Source organism: Bos indicus, chromosome 6 (assembly GCF_029378745.1).
Source record: "Bos indicus isolate NIAB-ARS_2022 breed Sahiwal x Tharparkar chromosome 6, NIAB-ARS_B.indTharparkar_mat_pri_1.0, whole genome shotgun sequence".
Taxonomy (NCBI): Eukaryota; Metazoa; Chordata; class Mammalia; order Artiodactyla; family Bovidae; genus Bos; species Bos indicus.
The window spans coordinates 22140060-22158179 of NC_091765.1; the positions used below are offsets into that span (position 1 = coordinate 22140060).

General features: G+C 37.6%; 1 protein-coding gene and 1 pseudogene across 1 annotated transcript in view; one reads left to right on the forward strand and one right to left on the reverse strand.

Annotated features, from left to right (window-relative positions):
• TACR3 (tachykinin receptor 3) overlaps window positions 1-18120 on the forward strand; it is a 92783-nt gene that overhangs the window by 14051 nt on the left and 60612 nt on the right. The gene's annotated exons all lie outside the window — the stretch shown is intronic.
• LOC109559947 (14-3-3 protein epsilon pseudogene) lies at window positions 14991-17893 on the reverse strand (annotated as a pseudogene).

The following is an 18120-nucleotide window of genomic DNA, read 5'->3' on the forward strand; positions in this document are numbered from 1 at the left end:
TGTAGACTTTTGGATCGCAGCCATTCTGACTGGTGTGAAATGGTACCTCATAGTGGTTTTGATTTGCATTTCTCTGATAATGAGTGATGTTGAGCATCTTTTCATGTGTTTGTTAGCCATCTGTATGTCTTCTTTGGAGAAATGTCTATTTAGTTCTTTGGCCCATTTTTTGATTGGGTCATTTATTTTTCTGGAGTTGAGCTGTAGGAGTTGCTTGTATATTTTTGGGATTAGTTGTTTGTCCGTTGCTTCATTTGCTATTATTTTCTCCCATTCTGAAGACTGCCTTTTCACCTTGCTAATAGTTTCCTTTGTTGTGCAGAAGCTTTTAAGTTTAATTAGGTCCCATTTGTTTATTTTTGCTTTTATTTCCAATATTCTGGGAGGTGGGTCATAGAGGATCCTGCTGTGATGTATGTCGGAGAGTGTTTTGCCTATGTTCTCCTCTAGGAGTTTTATAGTTTCTGGTCTTATGTTGAGATCTTTAATCCATTTTGAGTTTATTTTTGTGTAAGGTGTTAGAAAGTGTTCTAGTTTCATTCTTTTACAAGTGGTTGACCAGTTTTCCCAGCACCACTTGTTAAAGAGGTTGTCTTTAATCCATTGTATATTCTTGCCTCCTTTGTCAAAGATAAGGTGTCCATAGGTGCGTGGATTTATCTCTGGGCTTTCTATTTTGTTCCATTGATCAATATTTCTGTCTTTGTGCCAGTACCATACTGTCTTGATAACTGTGGCTTTGTAATAGAGCCTGAAGTCAGGTAGGTTGATTCCTCCAGTTCCATTCTTCTTTCTCAAGATAGCTTTGGCTATTCGAGGTTTTTTTGTATTTCCATACAAATGGTGAAATTATTTGTTCTAGCTCTGTGAAGAATATTGTTGGTAGCTTGATAGGGATTGCATTGAATCTATAAATTGCTTTGGGTAGTATACTCATTTTCACTATATTGATTCTTCCAATCCATGAACATGGTATATTTCTCCATCTATTAGTGTCCTCTTTGATTTCTTTCACCAGTGTTTTATAGTTTTCTATATATAGGTCTTTAGTTTCTTTAGGTAGATATATTCCTAAGTATTTTATTCTTTCTGTTGCAATGGTGAATGGAATTGTTTCCTTAATTTCTCTTTCAGTTTTCTCATTATTAGTGTATAGGAATGCAAGGGATTTTTGTGTGTTCATTTTATATCCTGCAACTTTACTATAATCATTGACTAGTTCTAATAATTTTCTGGTGGAGTCTTTAGGGTTTTCTATGTAAAGGATCATGTCATCTGCAAACAGTGAGAGTTTTACTTCTTCTTTTCCAATTTGGATTCCTTTTATTTCTTTTTCTGCTCTGATTGCTGTGGCCAAAACTTCCAAAACTATGTTGAATAGTAATGGTGAAAGTGGGCACCCTTGTCTTGTTCCTGACTTTAGAGGAAATGCTTTCAATTTTTCACCAAGGAGGATAATGTTTGCTGTGGGTTTGTCATATATAGCTTTTATTATGTTGAGGTATGTTCCTTCTATTCCTGCTTTCTGGAGAGTTCTTATCATAAATGGATGTTGAATTTTGTCAAAGACTTTCTCTGCATCTATTGAGATAATCATATGGTTTTTGTTTTTCAATTTGTTAATGAGTTAATGTGTTAATGTGTTAACAATGTGTAAACACAATGTTAATGTCTATAACATTGATTGATTTGCGGATATTGAAGAATCCTTACATCCCTGGGATAAAGCCTACTTGGTCATGGTGTATGATCTTTTTAATGTGTTGTTGGATTCTGATTGCTAGAATTTTGTTAAGGCTTTTTGCATCTATGTTCATCAGTGATATTGGCCTGTAGTTTTCTTTTTTTGTGGGATCTTTGTCAGGTTTTGGTATTAGGGTGATGGCGGCTTCATAGAATGAGTTTGGAAGTTTACCTTCCTCTGCAATTTTCTGGAAGAGTTTGAGCAGGATAGGTGTTAGCTCTTCTCTAAATTTTTGGTAGAATTCAGCTGTGAAGCCGTCTGGACCTGGGCTTTTGTTTGCTGGAAGATTTTTGATTACAGTTTCAATTTCCATGCTTGTGATGGGTCTGTTAAGATTTTCTATTTCTTCCTGGTCCAGTTTTGGAAAGTTGTACTTTTCTAAGAATTTGTCCATTTCTTCCACGTTGTCCATTTTATTGGCATATAATTGTTGATAGTAGTCTCTTATGATCCTTTGTATTTCTGTGTTGTCTGTTGTGATCTCTCCATTTTCATTTCTAATTTTATTGATTTAATTTTTCTCCCTTTGTTTCTTGATGAGTCTGGCTAATGGTTTGTCAATTTTATTTCTCCTTTCAAAGAACCAGCTTTTGGCTTTGTTGATTTTTGCTATGTTCTCTTTTGTTTCTTTTGCATTTATTTCTGCCCTAATTTTTAAGATTTCTTTCCTTCTACTAACCCTGGGGTTCTTCATTTCTTCCTTTTCTAGTTGCTTTACGTGTAGGGTTAGGTTATTTATTTGACTTTTTTCCTGTTTCTTTAGGAATGCCTGTATTGCTATGTACTTTCCCCTTAGGACTGCTTTTAAAGTGTCCCACAGGTTTTGAGTTGTTGTGTTTTCATTTTCATTAGTTTCTATGCAAATTTTGATTTCTTTTTTGATTTCTTCTGTGATTTGTTGGTTATTCAGCAGCGTGTTGTTCAGCCTCCATATGTTGGAATTTTTAATAGTTTTTCTTCTGTAATTGAGATCTAATCTTACTGCATTGTGGTCAGAAAAGATGCTTGGAATGATTTCTATTTTTTTGAATTTACCAAGGCTAGATTTATGGCCCAGGATGTGATCTATCCTGGAGAAGGTTCCATGTGCGCTTGAGAAAAAGGTGTAATTCATTGTTTTGGGATGAAATGTCCTATAGATATCAATTAGGTCTAACTGGTCTATTGTATCATTTAACGTTTGTGTTTCCTTGTTAATTTTCTGTTTAGTTGATCTATCCATAGGTGTGAGTGGGGTATTAAAGTCTCCCACTATTATTGTGTTATTGTTAATTTCTCCTTTCATACTTGTTAGCATTTGTCTTACATACTGCGGCGCTCCTGTGTTGGGTGCATATATATTTATAATTGTTATATCTTCTTCTTGGATTGATCCTTTGATCATTAGGTAGTGACCATCTTTGTCTCTTTTCACAGCCTTTGTTTTAAAGTCTATTTTATCTGATATAAGTATTGCTACTCCTGCTTTCTTTTGGTCCCTATTTGCATGGAAAATCTTTTTCCAGCCCCTCACTTTCAGTCTGTATGTGTCCCCTGTTTTGAGGTGGGTCTCTTGTAGACAACATATGTAGGGGTCTTGTTTTTGTATCCATTCAGCCAGTCTTTGTCTTTTGGTTGGGGCATTCAACCCATTTACATTTAAGGTAATTACTGATAAGTATGATCCCGTTGCCATTTACTTTATTGTTTTGGGTTCGAGTTTATACACTGTTTTTGTGTTTCCTGTCTAGAGAATATCCTTTAGTATTTGTTGGAGAGCTGGTTTAGTGGTGCTGAATTCTCTCAGCTTTTGCTTGTCTGAGAAGCTTTTGATTTCTCCTTCATATTTGAATGAGATCCTTGCTGGGTACAATAATCTGGGCTGTAGGTTATTTTCTTTCATCGCTTTAAGTATGTCTTGCCATTCCCTCCTGGCTTGAAGAGTTTCTATTGAAAGATCAGCTGTTATCCTAATGGGAATTCCCTTGTGTGTTATTTGTTGTTTTTCCCTTGCTGCTTTTAATATTTGTTCTTTGTGTTTGATCTTTGTTAATTTGATTAATATGTGTCTTGGGGTGTTTCGCCTTGGGTTTATCCTGTTTGGGACTCTCTGGGTTTCTTGGACTTGGGTGATTATTTCCTTCCCCATTTTAGGGAAGTTTTCAACTATTACCTCCTCAAGTATTTTCTCATGGTCTTTCTTTTTGTCTTCTTCTTCTGGGACCCCTATGATTTGAATGTTGTAGCGTTTAATATTGTCCTGGAGGTCTCTGAGATTGTCCTCATTTCTTTTAATTCGTTTTTCTTTTTTCCTCTCTGATTCATTTATTTCTAGCATTCTATCTTCTAATTCACTAATCCTATCTTCTGCCTCTGTTATTCTACTATTTGTTGCCTCCAGAGTGTTTTTAATTTCATTTATTGCATTATTCATTATATATTGACTCTCTTTTATTTCTTCTAGGTCCTTGTTAAACCTTTCTTGCATCTTCTCAATCTTAGTCTCCAAGCTATTTATCTGTGATTCCATTTTGATTTCAAGATTTTAGATCAATTTCACTATCATTATTCAGAATTCTTTATCAGGTAGATTCCCTATCTCTTCCTCTTTAGTTTGGTTTGGTGGGCTTTTATCCTGTTCCTTTATCTGCTGGGTATTCCTCTGTCTCTTCATCTTGTTTAGATTGCTGAGTTTGGGGTGTCCTTTCTGTATTCTGGCAGTTTTTGGAGTTCTCTTTATTGTGGCATTTCCTCTCTCTGTGTGGGTTTGTACAGGTGGCTTGTCAAGGTTTCTTGATTAGGGAAGCTTGTGTCGGGGTTCTGGTGAGTGGAGCTGTATTTCTTCTCTCTTTTTTTCCCTCTGCTTCGTCTAGTTTCACTTCCTCCTAAGGAACTGCATGTGGAGGCGTTGCGCTGGACACTTCAGACCAGGGTTCCAAGTGGAAATGTCTGCACCCAACTCGGACAGCTCAGTTCAAGATGGTGGCGGACCTGGGCAGAGGCACTGGCCCAGGACCTGGAAGGATCTAAGCAGCACTCCCATAGAGCACTGCCAGTACCGTAGTTTTAAATCTTCAAACTAAAGGGATATATGAAGGCTATTTTCTCCATTAAGTTAACTACATGGTATAAAATAAATTCAAAACTTTTAAACGTCCTTCTTGTTTCATTAGCTTAAAATGTTTTACTCCAAAAATATAAATATTTTCAATATCTCTTCAACAAAAATTAACATAATCTAAATTTCATGTTGAGGGCTCTGATATTTCAGAAACAAAACTGTATAATAATATGTTTAAAATAATGGATTACTAATTTTTTCTACCTAAGAAATTACTGACAATCCCCATTGACTAGTCACAAAACCATTGCAGAGACTATCTTTAATGAAAATGAATGAAACAGGTCTCCTTAGAAACATATAAAAGGATACTATTTTAAAGTTTTAGCAGCTCAAAAATAGGACACATATGCCAAAGAACACACACATATGCAACAAATTCTATGCGTGCACAATTCTATACATGAACTTGCTTTACACGAATTTCAATTAACCAAGATTATTTAGTTATATATTTATACATTTATTTGTAATATAGTAATATAACAGACATAATAGTTATATATATATATATATAAAAGAATACCAGTCCCCTCAAGAGCAAGCTCAAGTTTTTGTTACCATGTCATATCAACTGTATTTGCATAAAGTAAAGCTGTTAGCTTTTCAGTCCATGAATTGTTCCACAAATAACATATGCACTTCATAATCAGTTGTCAATCATATTCCTATTTTTCAAAATCTGTTACTGACTGGTCCCTGATAATCTGTTAGTTGCTTCCTGCACACACAGCAAAGCACATAGTTGCATTGCCTCGTTGTCCTTCAGTGATAACCTCAAATGACATCTTAGAAAAATGGCTAATCAAAAGAAAGACTTGCCAACAAAGAAGAAGGTGTAGTGAAGAAATAAAAAGTATTAACACCAAAAGTGAAATTCAAGTTCAATATAGGTGAAGATAAAGAAGAATAGCTGCATATGTGAATGTTGACAGTCACTTAACAAGAGACTCAAAGTATGCAGCCAGGGGAAATTAGTAAAGGTGAATTTATCAACATAAATGAGGAAAATGATACTGACAAATGAGGAAGATGTCTGAGAGGAGGAGACACTGGCCAAAATCGTCATGTTAAAAAACAAAACAAAACCTCTCAGAGATATTTCAACGTTTTCCAAGTTCAAGAATAAAATGTTGAAGTCAATTCAACCTCACAAAGGTACAAAAAAAAAATATGCTGGCTCTGTATATGTTATACGAAAGAATAAGTAAACAATATTCAGATTCAGGACTTTTTTTTTCTAAGGGTTTATTTTAGAGAAAGTTTTGTTTAACAGCAAAAATGAAGAGAAAGTACAGAGACTTCCTATATATCTTCTGCCCATCCCCCTTATGCACAGCCTCCCTGTTATCAACATCTCCCACTAGACTGGTACATTTGTTAGCACTGATGAACCTATACGGACTCATCATAATCACCCAAACCCTGTCATTTACATTAGGCTTTACTTTTGGTATTATACATTCAATGCATTTAGGCAAATGTATAATGACGTGTATCTACCATTATGGTCTCCTCCAGAGTATTTTCAGGACCCTGAAAATTCTCTGTCCTTTACCTATTCAACCCTATTTCCCTGAATCCCTAGCAAATGCTGATCTTCTTCTTGTGTCCATAGTTTCATCTTTTCCGTAATCATACAGTTGGAATCAGTGTGTAGCCTCTTTCAGATTGCGTCTTTCACTTACCAATTATGGATTAAATGTTGTTAATGCTTTTTCATGGCTTGATATAGAATTCTTTTTAACAGTGAATGATATTTCATTATCTGATGCACCATAGTTTGTTTATTCATTCATCTAATGAAAGACATCTTCGGTGCTTCCAAGTTTTTGGCAATTATGAATGAAACTGTGATAAACATCCATGTGCAGGGTTTTTTGTGGGGGGTGACACTGCTGTGGGGGGAGCTGTTGTGGGACATAAGTCTTCAACTCCATTTAGTAAATATCATGGAGCACAATTGTTGGATTTTATGGTAAGAGTATGTTTGGCTTTTTAAGAAGCAACCAAACTATCTTCCAAGATGGCTGTACCATTTTGCATTCCCACTAGCAATGTATGAGAGTTTCTGTTGCTTCACATCCTTTCCAGCATCTGGTGGTGTGGGTTTTCACCATTCTAACTGGTATCTACTGGTATCTCATTGTTGTTCTCATTTGTATTACCTGATGATGTATGATGCGGAGCATATTTTTGTATGCTTATTTGCCATCTGTATATCTTCTTTGCTGAGGTGTCTGTTAAGGTTTTCAGAACCTTATATATAAGTTAGCTCAGAGATTCTTTCTTCAGCCATGCTCAGCCTACTAATTTTGTTTCTTTCTTTCTTAGGATTTCTGTCTCTCCACTTGCATTGCCCAGTAATTCTTACATGCTATCTACTTTATTATTAGAGCCCTTAGGATATTAATCCAATTGTTTTAAATTCCCAGTATGATAATTCCAACATCCCTTCTATGACTGGTTCTGAAGATTGCTTGATCTCTTCAATTTTTCTGTGTGTCTTTTGGCATGCCTTGTACATTTTTTTTTTTTTTTTGATAGCTACTGTCCTCGCACTATTTATTGAAAAAAATACTATTTATCCCATTAAATTGCCTTGGATGTATGTGCCAAGAGTCAATTGAACACAAATGTGTTTATTTCTAGACTCTTGATATTTTTGATTTATTGATCTACATGACTATTTTTATGCCAGTACTACACTATCTTGATTACTGTAGCCCTCTAGTAAGTTTTGAAGTACAGAAAGTATAAGTACTTCAACTTTTTATTTTTCAAAATTTTTGACTATTCTAAAAGAACTGTACTTCCAAATTACTTTTAGGGTAAGTTTTTAAAATTCTGGAATTAGAGTAAGAATTTTTATAAGGATTGTCTTAAGCCTTTCAATGAATTTGGAAAGCATTATCAGTTCAACAATATTGAGTCTTCCAATCCATGGACATGGACTTCTACTTATGAGGTCTTCTTTAATTCCTTTCAGCAATGATTTACAGTTTTCAATATACAGGTATCAATTATTTTTTTTACATTTCTTCCTATATTTATTAAATTTTACTAAATGTTACTTTTTTGTGCTACTGAATACAATTTTTTGAAGTTCATTTTCAGATTGTTCATAACTAGTATCAGTTCAGTTCAGTCGCTCAGCCGTGTCTGACTCTTTGCGACCCAAAGGACTATACCACACCAGGCTTCCCTGTCCGTCACCAACTCCTGGAGCTTGCTCAAACACATGTCGGTCAAGTCAGTGATGCCATCCAACCACCTCATCCTCTGTCATCCCCTTCTCCTCCCACCTTCAATCTTTCCCAGCATCAGGATGTTTTCAAATGAGTCAGTTCTTCGCATCAGGTGGCCAAAGTATTGGAGCTTCAGCTTCAGCATCAGTCCTTCCAATGAATATTCAGGACTGATTTCCTTTAGGATGGATTGGATAGATCTCCTTGCAGTCCAATGGACTCTCAAGAGTCTTCTCCAACACCACAGTTCAAAAGCATCGATTCTTTGGCATTCAGCTTTCTTTATAGTCCAACTCTAACATTCATTCATGACTACTGGAAAAATCATGGTTTTGACTAGACGGACCTTTGTTGGCAAAGTAACGTCTCTGCTTTTTAATATGCTGTCTAGGTTGGTCATAACTTTTCTTCCAAGGAGCAAGTGTCTTTTAATTTCATGGCTGCAGTCACCATCTGCAGTGATTTTTGGAGCCCAAGAAGATAGCCTGTCACTGTTTCTACTGTTTCCCCATCTTATACCATGAAGAGATGGGACCAGATGCCATGATCTTCGTTTTTTGCATATTGAGTTTTAAGCCAGCTTTTTCACTCTCCTCTTTCACTTTCATCAAAAGGCTCTTTAGTTCCTCTTCAGTTTCTGCCACAAGGGTGGTGTTTTCTGCATATCTGAGGTTATTGATATTTCTCCCAGCAATCTTGATTCCAGCCTGTGCTTCGTCCAGCCCAGCATTTTGCATGATGTACTCTGCATAGAAGTTGAATAAACAGGGTGACGATATACAGCCCTGACATACTCCTTTCCCAATTTGGAACCAGTCCATTGTTCCATGTCCAGTTCTAACTGTTGCTTCTTGACCTGCATACGGATTTCTCAAGAGGCAAGGAAGGTGGTTTGGTATTCCCATCTCTTGAAGAATTTTCCAGTTTGTTGTGATCCACATAGTCAAAGGCTTTGGCATAGTCAATAAAGCAGAAGTAGATGTTTTTCTGGAACTCTCTTGCTTTTTCAGTGATCCAGTGGATGTTGGCAATTTGATCCTTGGTTTTGCTGCCTTTTCTAAATCCAGCTTGAACATCTGAAAGGTCTTGGTTCAAGTACTATTAAAGCCTGGCTTGGAGAATTTTGAGCATTACTTTGCTAGTGTGTGAGATGAGTGCAATTGTGCAGTAGTTTGAGCATTCTTTGGCATTGCCTTTCTTTGGGATTGGAATGAAAACTGACCTTTCCAGTCCTGTGGCCACTGCTGAGTTTTCCAAATTTGCTGGCATATTGAGTGCAGCACTTTCACAGCATCATCTTTTAGGATTTGAAATAGCTCAGCTGGAATTCCATCACCTCCACTAGCTTTGCTCATAGTGATACTTCCTAAGGCCCACTTGACTTCAGACTCCAGGATGTCTGGCTCTAAGTGAGTGATCACACCCTCGTGGTTATCTGGGTCATTACGAATTTTTTTTTTTTTTTTTGTATAGTTCTTCTGTGTATTCTTGCCTCCTCTTCTTAATATCTTCTGCTTCTGTTAGGTCCATACCATTTTTGTCCTTTATTATGCCCATTTTTCCATGAAAGATTCCCTTGGTGTCCCTAATTTTCTTGAAGAGAGCTCTAGTTTTTCCCATTCTATTGTTTTCCTCTCTTTCTTTGCATAGATCACCGAGAAAGGCTTTCTTACCTCTCGTTGGTATTCTTTGGAACTCTGCATTCAGATGGGTATGTCTTTCCTTTTCTCCTTTGTCTCTTTTTAGCTTCTCTTCTTTTTTCAGCTATTTGTAAGGCTCCTCAGACAACCATTTTGCCTTTTTGTATTTCTTTTTCTTGGGATGGTCTTGATCACTGCCTCCTGTACAATGTCATGAACCTCTCTCCTAAGTTCTTCAGGCACCTGGTCTATCAAATCTAATCCTTTGAATCTATTTCTCACATCCACTGTATAATTGTAAGGGATTTGATTTAGGTCATACCTGAATGGGCCTGTGGCTTTCACTACTTTCTTCAAGTCTGCATTTGGCAATAAGGAGTTCATGATCTGAGCCACAGTCAGCTCCTGGTCTTGTTTTTGCTGACTGTATAGAGCTTCTCCATCTTTGGCTGCAAAGAATGTAATCAGTCTGATTTCGGTGTTGACCATCTGGTGATATCCATGTGTAGAGTCGTCTCTTGTGTTGTTGGAAGAGGGTGTTTGCTATGACCAGTGTGTTCTCTTGCAAAACTCTATTAGTCTTTGCCCCGCTTCATTTTGTACTCCAAGGCCAAACTTGCCTGTTACTCCAGGTATCTCTTGACTTCCTACTTTTGCATTCCAGTCCCCTATGATGGAAAGGACATCTTTGGTGCTAGTTCTAGGAAGTTTGTAGGTCATCATAGAACTGTTCAACTTCAGTTTCTTCAGGATTAGTGGTTGGGGAACAGAGTTAGATTACTGTGATACTGAATGGCTTGCCTTGGAAATGAACACATATCATTCTGTCATTTTTGAGATTGCACCCAAGTACTGCATTTAGGACTCTTTTTTTGACTATGAGGGCTACTCCATTTCTTCTAAGCGATTCTTGCCCACAGTAATAGATGTAATTGTATTTCTATATACTAGTTATGTCTTGCACATATCTACTACTAGTGTGGGCAAGACATAACCAGTATATAGAAATACAGTTGATTTAACCTGTATCCTGTGACCATACTAAATTTATTTATTAATTTTAATGGGTTTTGAGTTTTGTGGATTCCTTAGGATTTTCAATTGGAGTAGGCAATGGAAATATGGAAGATCATTTCATCTGCTAAGAAAAGCAGTATTACTTCTGCTAGTATTACTCCTGTCAGTAATAAACACAGTATTCCTGTTGAATCTGGATGCCTTTTCTTTCTTTCTTTGTAGCTGTTATTGTTGCTACTGTTTGCTATTATTTTCTCAGCTGATTTTTCTTTTTAATTATATATTCATAATACCTTACTAAGTTAATTTGAGTACAAATTTTTCAATGATAGAAAAACAATTTTTAAAATTACCTCCATTCATTCATTAATTTAGTCATATAATAAATATGTTGTTTAATTGCTAAGTTGTGTTAGAGTCTTGTGACCCAATGGACTGTGGCCCACTAGGCTTATTCTGTCCATGGGATTTCCCAGGCAAGAATATTGGAGTGGGTTTCCATTTCCTGCTCCAGGGATCTTCCCAATACAGGTATCAAATCTACATATTCTCCATTGGCAGGTGAGTGCTTGACCACTGAGCCACCAGGGAACCCCCAATAAATATGTTATGGGTGCCAAATATATGCTGTATTATCCCAGATGTTATGAATATATTTATAATCTAAGTATATATCCAAGAATGGGCTTCTCCAGTGGCTCAGAGGGAAAGAATCTGCCCGCAATGCAGTCAACACAGGAGACTTGAGTTCGACCTCTGGGTAAGGAAGATCCCCTGGAGGAGGGCGTGGGAAGCCACTCCAGTAATCCTGCCTGGAGAATCCTATGGACAGAAGAGCCTGGTGGGCTATAGTCCACAGGGTTGCAAGGAGTCGGACATGACTGAAACGACTGAGCATGAGCATGATATCCAAGAGTATATTATTATTCTAGTTTCTTCAGTTCAGTTCAGTGGCTCAGTCGAGTCCAACTCTTTGCGACAGTTATCTATACTTCTTTTAAGTAAGCATTTACATCATCACAACTCAAATTACCTGAAGATGTATAAGTCCTTATGCTTGATTGACAACACCGTCTCTCTAATGTTAAAGATAACAGAGTGGAATTGCCACTGCTGCTGCTGCTAAGTCACTTCAGTCGTGTCCGACTCTGTGCGATCCCATAGATGGCAGCCCATCAGGCTTCCCCGTCCCTGGGATTCTCCAGGCAAGAACACTGGAGTGGGTTGCCATTTCCTTCTCCAATGCATGAAAGTGAAGTCACTCAGTCGTGTCCAACTCTTCTCAAACGCATGGATTGCAGCCTACCAGGCTCCTCCATCCATGGGATTTTCTAGGCAAAAGTACTGGAGTGGGGTGCCATTGCCTTCTCCGAGAATTGCCACAGGCCACTTCAAAAAGGAGTTTAAGATGGTATAGATGCATATTAAACAAAATTGAGGGAAGGAAATTAATTCCCACTGCACCCAAAGAACTTACAGAGTCTCCAAATATAACATTGAACCTTTCTATTTAATCACTGAACCACTGAGCATTAGTTGCCCTGACTTGAGGGTGCAAAGACCTTACTAGTCTCCATACAGGAAATTGCCTAAGGGAGAGATTTGAAAGAGAAATAACCCATAATGCACTACCCTGATTAAATATTTTCTGTTGAAGAGCTAGGATAATATCAAAAGAAATTGTTTTAATCCTTAGGTTAGAATTTTGGCATGAACTTATTTTTCTTTCCACTCTATTCACAACTAGCTAAGAACCACATTAGATGTGTTATCTTTGCTTGGTTTTATCTCAAGCTTACCATAGCATCTTGCTTTTTAAGTTTCAAGTGTTAATTTAATTGTATTCAACATAGTTTTAGCATGATTTGAGGGTCTACTGTGCCTGATATTATCTAAGTCTCCTTGTATACACTATGTTATTTAATGTCATTTTTACCACACAATTATACTCTACATTATATTTATTATTCCCATTTAGCAAAGTTAAGAAACCTAAGCGACTTAATGACTGAACAGCAACAAAGAAAGCTATTCCTTTTTAATTTAGGTTTGTTTTATTTGTTTAATGTTAATCCATGCTATATTTCAGTATGATACAGATTCTGTACCTGTGACTCCAGTCAGATATCCAGCAGTACAAATTAGCTTCACATTACACATATTGAACAAAAGACAGACGTTGAACGAGCAAGGAGTGGAGGGGCAGGGCCCAGGGGGAGAGGTAAAGAAAAGAAACAAAGAATTGAACATGCATGCAGGCTTTTCCATACCACCTTCAATGCTAACCTGCGTCAGAGGGAGAGTAAAAGTAGGCAAGAATGAGCAGCCATGGACTGTTGAACTGTTACCAGCACCATGCTTTTCAGCAACATTTCAGCAGAGTTTGAAACACAGCAAAACTATTACAACAAACTCCGCAAACAACCTTTTACCACCTCAAGTTAACATCCAATTAATTTTAAACACTGGTATAAAATTCAACTTAAACAATTAGAAAAAGGGGAAATGATACCACATAACCTCTATAGTGCAATTAACCTTTCTCTTAGATACGTGCATCAGGTAAAATTCTAATGGCTTTCGAATGAATGTAATTTCCATTCTAATGGTGATCTTGCCACGTCTGGCAGGAGACAACACAGTAATGCTGAAAAAGCCTCTATGCAGTCCTGTTAGTGTTCTTAACCTAAAAGCTGGAACTAGTAAAATCCACAGAAATTCACTCTTGCTTTTAAGAACTTTTGTACCGGGGTCCAGCCCCAGTTGGATCCAGGGATTCCCTCGGGAGGACGGTGTTGGCGATTAAAGGGATATCACAGCAGAGAGATCAGAGGCCTATAATAACTGGTTTACGTGGAAAATCAATAAAACCCGTGACACCAGGTTTGCCCTGAACACAGAGGCTGCAGGCGCCCTCTCGAATAGCGGAAGATGCCCCACCTTAGGCACCTTCTCCAGTGGGTCTTAGAAGCCCAGGCAAGTAAGTGGTCTCAGAGGACCCCCACGCTCCAATTATTTTGGCCTGGAAGAAGAACAGAAAAGAAAAGGAGAGAAAAGGAAGCAAGAACGACACAGGGAGACCAAGCCTGTTGAGCAAGGTCCACAACTTTATTTTCAAAAGGAGCTTTTATACCCTAAGTTATACATAGAAGATAATAGGGGATGCAGAGTCATGCAAGGTCAGCAGACCTTGACCATTATTGAAACCAGGCTTTCTTTCTACAAACTTATCATAAACAAAGGCTTTAGGTGATTTACATCATCTTCTGGTCAGGAGACCTGCTAACATTCTTCTTCTGATAAGGGTTAATTAACCAGAAAAACTTATTTTCTCCTCAGGTGATTTTTCATAGAGTTTAGCGCCACTCCCTGAGCACACTAGATAGAGTTGCATTCCTATATGTGGCAAAAGGTGCAGTGGGGGATAATCAAGGAAAGAATTTATTGGCTCAAAGGTCTAAGGTTATTAACATTAAAGTTACTACTTATATTTCTATATACTAACTATATTAATCAATACACTCCCAGGGGTACAGTGAGTGGGTAGGAGATACGGAAACTTGGCAGCAGGCATTGGTTCAACAAAGAAATCCTCTATTAGTTCTATTATAACCGTTTCTAACTCCCCAAGAGGCTCTGCATTGTTAGGATATCTTGAACTTCCTGTGCTTCTCATGGTTGGGAGGCTGCGAACAATCACATGCGTAGCTGTAAGAGTCCGGAAACCTGTTCAGGCAGGTTAGAAAGTTTTCTAAGGGATTTGAATTGGAACACACCCATTATACCCTGGAGACTTATTAACTAGAGCTCTAAGTTGATTTTCTTACAGAGAAAGGTGGTCGGGGATAGCCCCTGTAAATGTCAGAGGAGTTGGTGAAGGTCATGAAATAATAAAACAGACAGATTCTGGTTTGGGGTAGACACTCAGGCAGGTCCAGGGGGACGGGGGCCTCGAACTCTGACTCGCCTTGCCCATCAGAGCTCTCCCACATGACCTTGTCATGGGTGGGGACACCCATGCTGGCTCCCAGCACTTTTGAAAACTGTTAAAAAAAAAAAAAAGAAAGAAAGAAAACCAACAGGGCAGGAACCTAAATTCTAAGACCAAATGTAAAAGTCAGATTTGGTGGTTCTCAGTGACAATGGGGGAATTCCAAGAGGGGTAGGATGGGAAGGTCTAGGGTGGTCAGAGATGGTTTCTCTTGTTGACTTTTATGTCTCACAGATTTTCATCTTCCACATGCTGCAGAGCTTCCTTATTCTGAAGTACATAGTGTCAGATTATCACGTAATAACTGCATGATAAATGTAGAGTCCTTATAGCTTTCTTCACTCAGCATGTCCAGTTCTGCAATTACATCATCAAAAGCTGCTTTTGCCAACCTGCAGGCACAGTCAGGGGAATTAAGAATATCATAGTAGAATACAGAAAAATTGAGAGCAAGACCTAAGCAAATGGGATGTTTTGGTGGAAGTTCTGTCATTACAATATCACTAGCAGCTTTATAAGCCACTAGGCTGTTCTCTGCAGCCTCCTTCCTGTCATTTCCTGTGGCAAATTCAGCCTGACACCTGTGGTAGTCCCCTTTCATTTTATAATAGAAAACCTTGGACTCACCAGTGTTAGCTGCTGGAATGAGGTGTCCAGTGCATCCAGATTGTCATAACAGATTAACTTTAGCTCAGTCTCAACCATTTGTTGATATTCCCAAATCATTTTTAGTTTGTCTTCTCCTCCCTTGTTTTCTTCTTTCTTCCTTTTTAAAATTGTGTACACTCTGAAGTTTTCATTTATAAACAATTATTCACTTATCTATCTGTCCAAATATTCAACAACTATTTGCAGTCACTATTCAACAATCAAGCTGACTACTATGGATAATTTGTTAGGTGCTAGAGAACACTGAAGAATAAATCACATCTCTGATGAGCTAAAATCAAAGTATGAGCATAATTCTGTTGCAGCACTGTAGACATAAAAATAAGCTCTGGATAGAGAGAGGAAAAGAGTCTGCAGTGTCGTTCTGTAATCAGAGTGGAAATTAAAGGATGGATAGAAGTTTTCCAGCCGTAGAACTTTAGAATAATGTATGAGCAAGAGAAAATCACTTCAGCAAGGAAACCAGCATGTGAAAAAACCTGAAATTACTATCTGAGCTGGATAATTTCCATTTTTCAATTCAGATCTACTCACTGTCTATTCCACTCTTTTTTCTGACCCTGCCTACCAGGCTGACTACTTCTATAGACTGACTATATCAATAGCATCCCTTGTTCTTTGGCCTCTTCTTGGCTTTACCTAATGTAGACCCCTGGCGGGCATGGCAGGAAGAACATAACTTCTGAGATATATGTACCACTCTTGCCTTTCAGTTTTGCTACAAATTGGCTAAGTCTCCAGCTGTACACATATTTCTTACCAAGTACTTCTTCCTAAGGCTTCATCTCTTCACTTCAGATTAGAGGGTCCTGAATTTACATACCAAAACAGTGTCTACTCTGGCCAGAAGCAAAGTGGAAAATAGTAAAATCTGTATTATTTCAGGTAAATAATACTTAATATAAGCAAGCAAACATTTGAAGGCTGTACTGTCTTTATACCCAAAAGTTTAAGTGTGTATAAGCATATAAAGATCCAGAAACAGAGCTTATAAAAAGGTTAACAAAAGGAAGAATTATACCATATACCAAGAACAATTACAAAATGGAAAGGCTTACTTACTGAAAGTAAGCAGTTATGTCAAATAATTCTATTTTGCAAAAGACATCTTTCTGATGAAAAAGACCCCTTGAATCATATCAGAAAAAGAAGTAAATGATAAAGGAAAGTGATCTAGTATTGCAGTGAAAAAGAAAACTAATAAAAGATGGCATTAAATGTGAGCTTCTGATGGATATAGGGACTTCCCTAGTGGTCCAATGATTAAGACCTTACCTTCCAACACAGGGGGTGCGGGTTCAATCCCTGGTCAGGGAGCTAAGTTACAAGCCTTGCAGCCAAAAACAAAAAAAAAAAAGCATAAAACAGAAGCAATATTGTAACAAATTCAAAAAATACTTTAAAAGTCATCCACATCAAAAAAAAAAAAAATCTTTTAAAAAAAGTGACTTTAAAACTTCCTTAGGTGATATGCTAAGCAGAAGAGTGAAGAATCCAATCATAGCTATTTTTTGGAAAACAAGTCATACTAAGGGGGCTCTAATATACTGAGAATCTGTTTGGTGAGGGAAGAATGGTAGTGAGCTCAAACAAACACCTAGAAAAGTCAAATGTGATCATATCAAAGATATATATTTATTAAAGGAATAATAAAGTACTGACAATCATTTGAGTAAAATTATATCCTGGATTTGATCATTTCTCCTTAAGGTCCAAAGTGTCTTTATTTGCAGACCCTAAGGATCCATTTTCTTCATGTCACTGTTGAATGAATTATTATTTCTAGAGAGAGTTGCAGAATAGGAAATATCGATGCCACAGTGAATTCCTAATCACCAATTTCTTCAGCAGTACCTATTAGGTACTGCTGAATAGGCAGTTCCACCTATTTTTTTGGCCAACTGGCTCTCCCTTTCTACAATATTTCAACATTTCTTTATCTTCCTCAGGCATTAATGTAATTCAGTCTCCAGTGGTAATACTCTGCCCCAAGCAGCAATCATCTCTCTCCCAAACAAAAACAGTAACGAGGTAACTTACTTCCCTGCTTCCATTCTTTCCCTCTTTCAATCCATTCTCCAGGCTAAAATCTGATTACTCTCCCTTCCTGATTGAATCACTTCAATTACTTTCGAGAGGACAAAATTCCATGACCTATACTACAACTTCATCTCAAATCACTTTCCCCCTTCACTTTCAGCATTTCAATTACTTTAGCCTGCAGTTCCTCAAGTGCACATGGTTCTCCCACCCTTACCTATCAAATTGTAACAAACCAGAGCAAACTGGGTGACTTACCAGAGATTTATTTCTCACATTTCTGGAAGCTAGAAGTCTGAAATCAAGGGGTTGGCAAGGGTCATGCTCCTCTGAGGCCTATGAGGAAATTCTGCCTGACCTTCCTAGCTTCTGGTGGATTGCTGGTGTCTTTGGCATTCCTTGGCTTGTAGACACATCACTCAATCCTCCATCTTCATCTGGCATTCTTTCTGTTTTTCTGTTTCCAGAATTCTCCTTTATACCTTATATTGAATTAGGGCCCATCCTGATGACCTTATTTTAATTTGATTACCTATATAAAACTATCTCCTCGCAAGGTCACCTCCTATGATACTGGGTATTAGGACTTGAATGTATCTTTTATTAGGGGGACATAATTCAACCCATAAAATCACTCCAGATGGTGACTGCAGCCATGAAATTAAAAGATG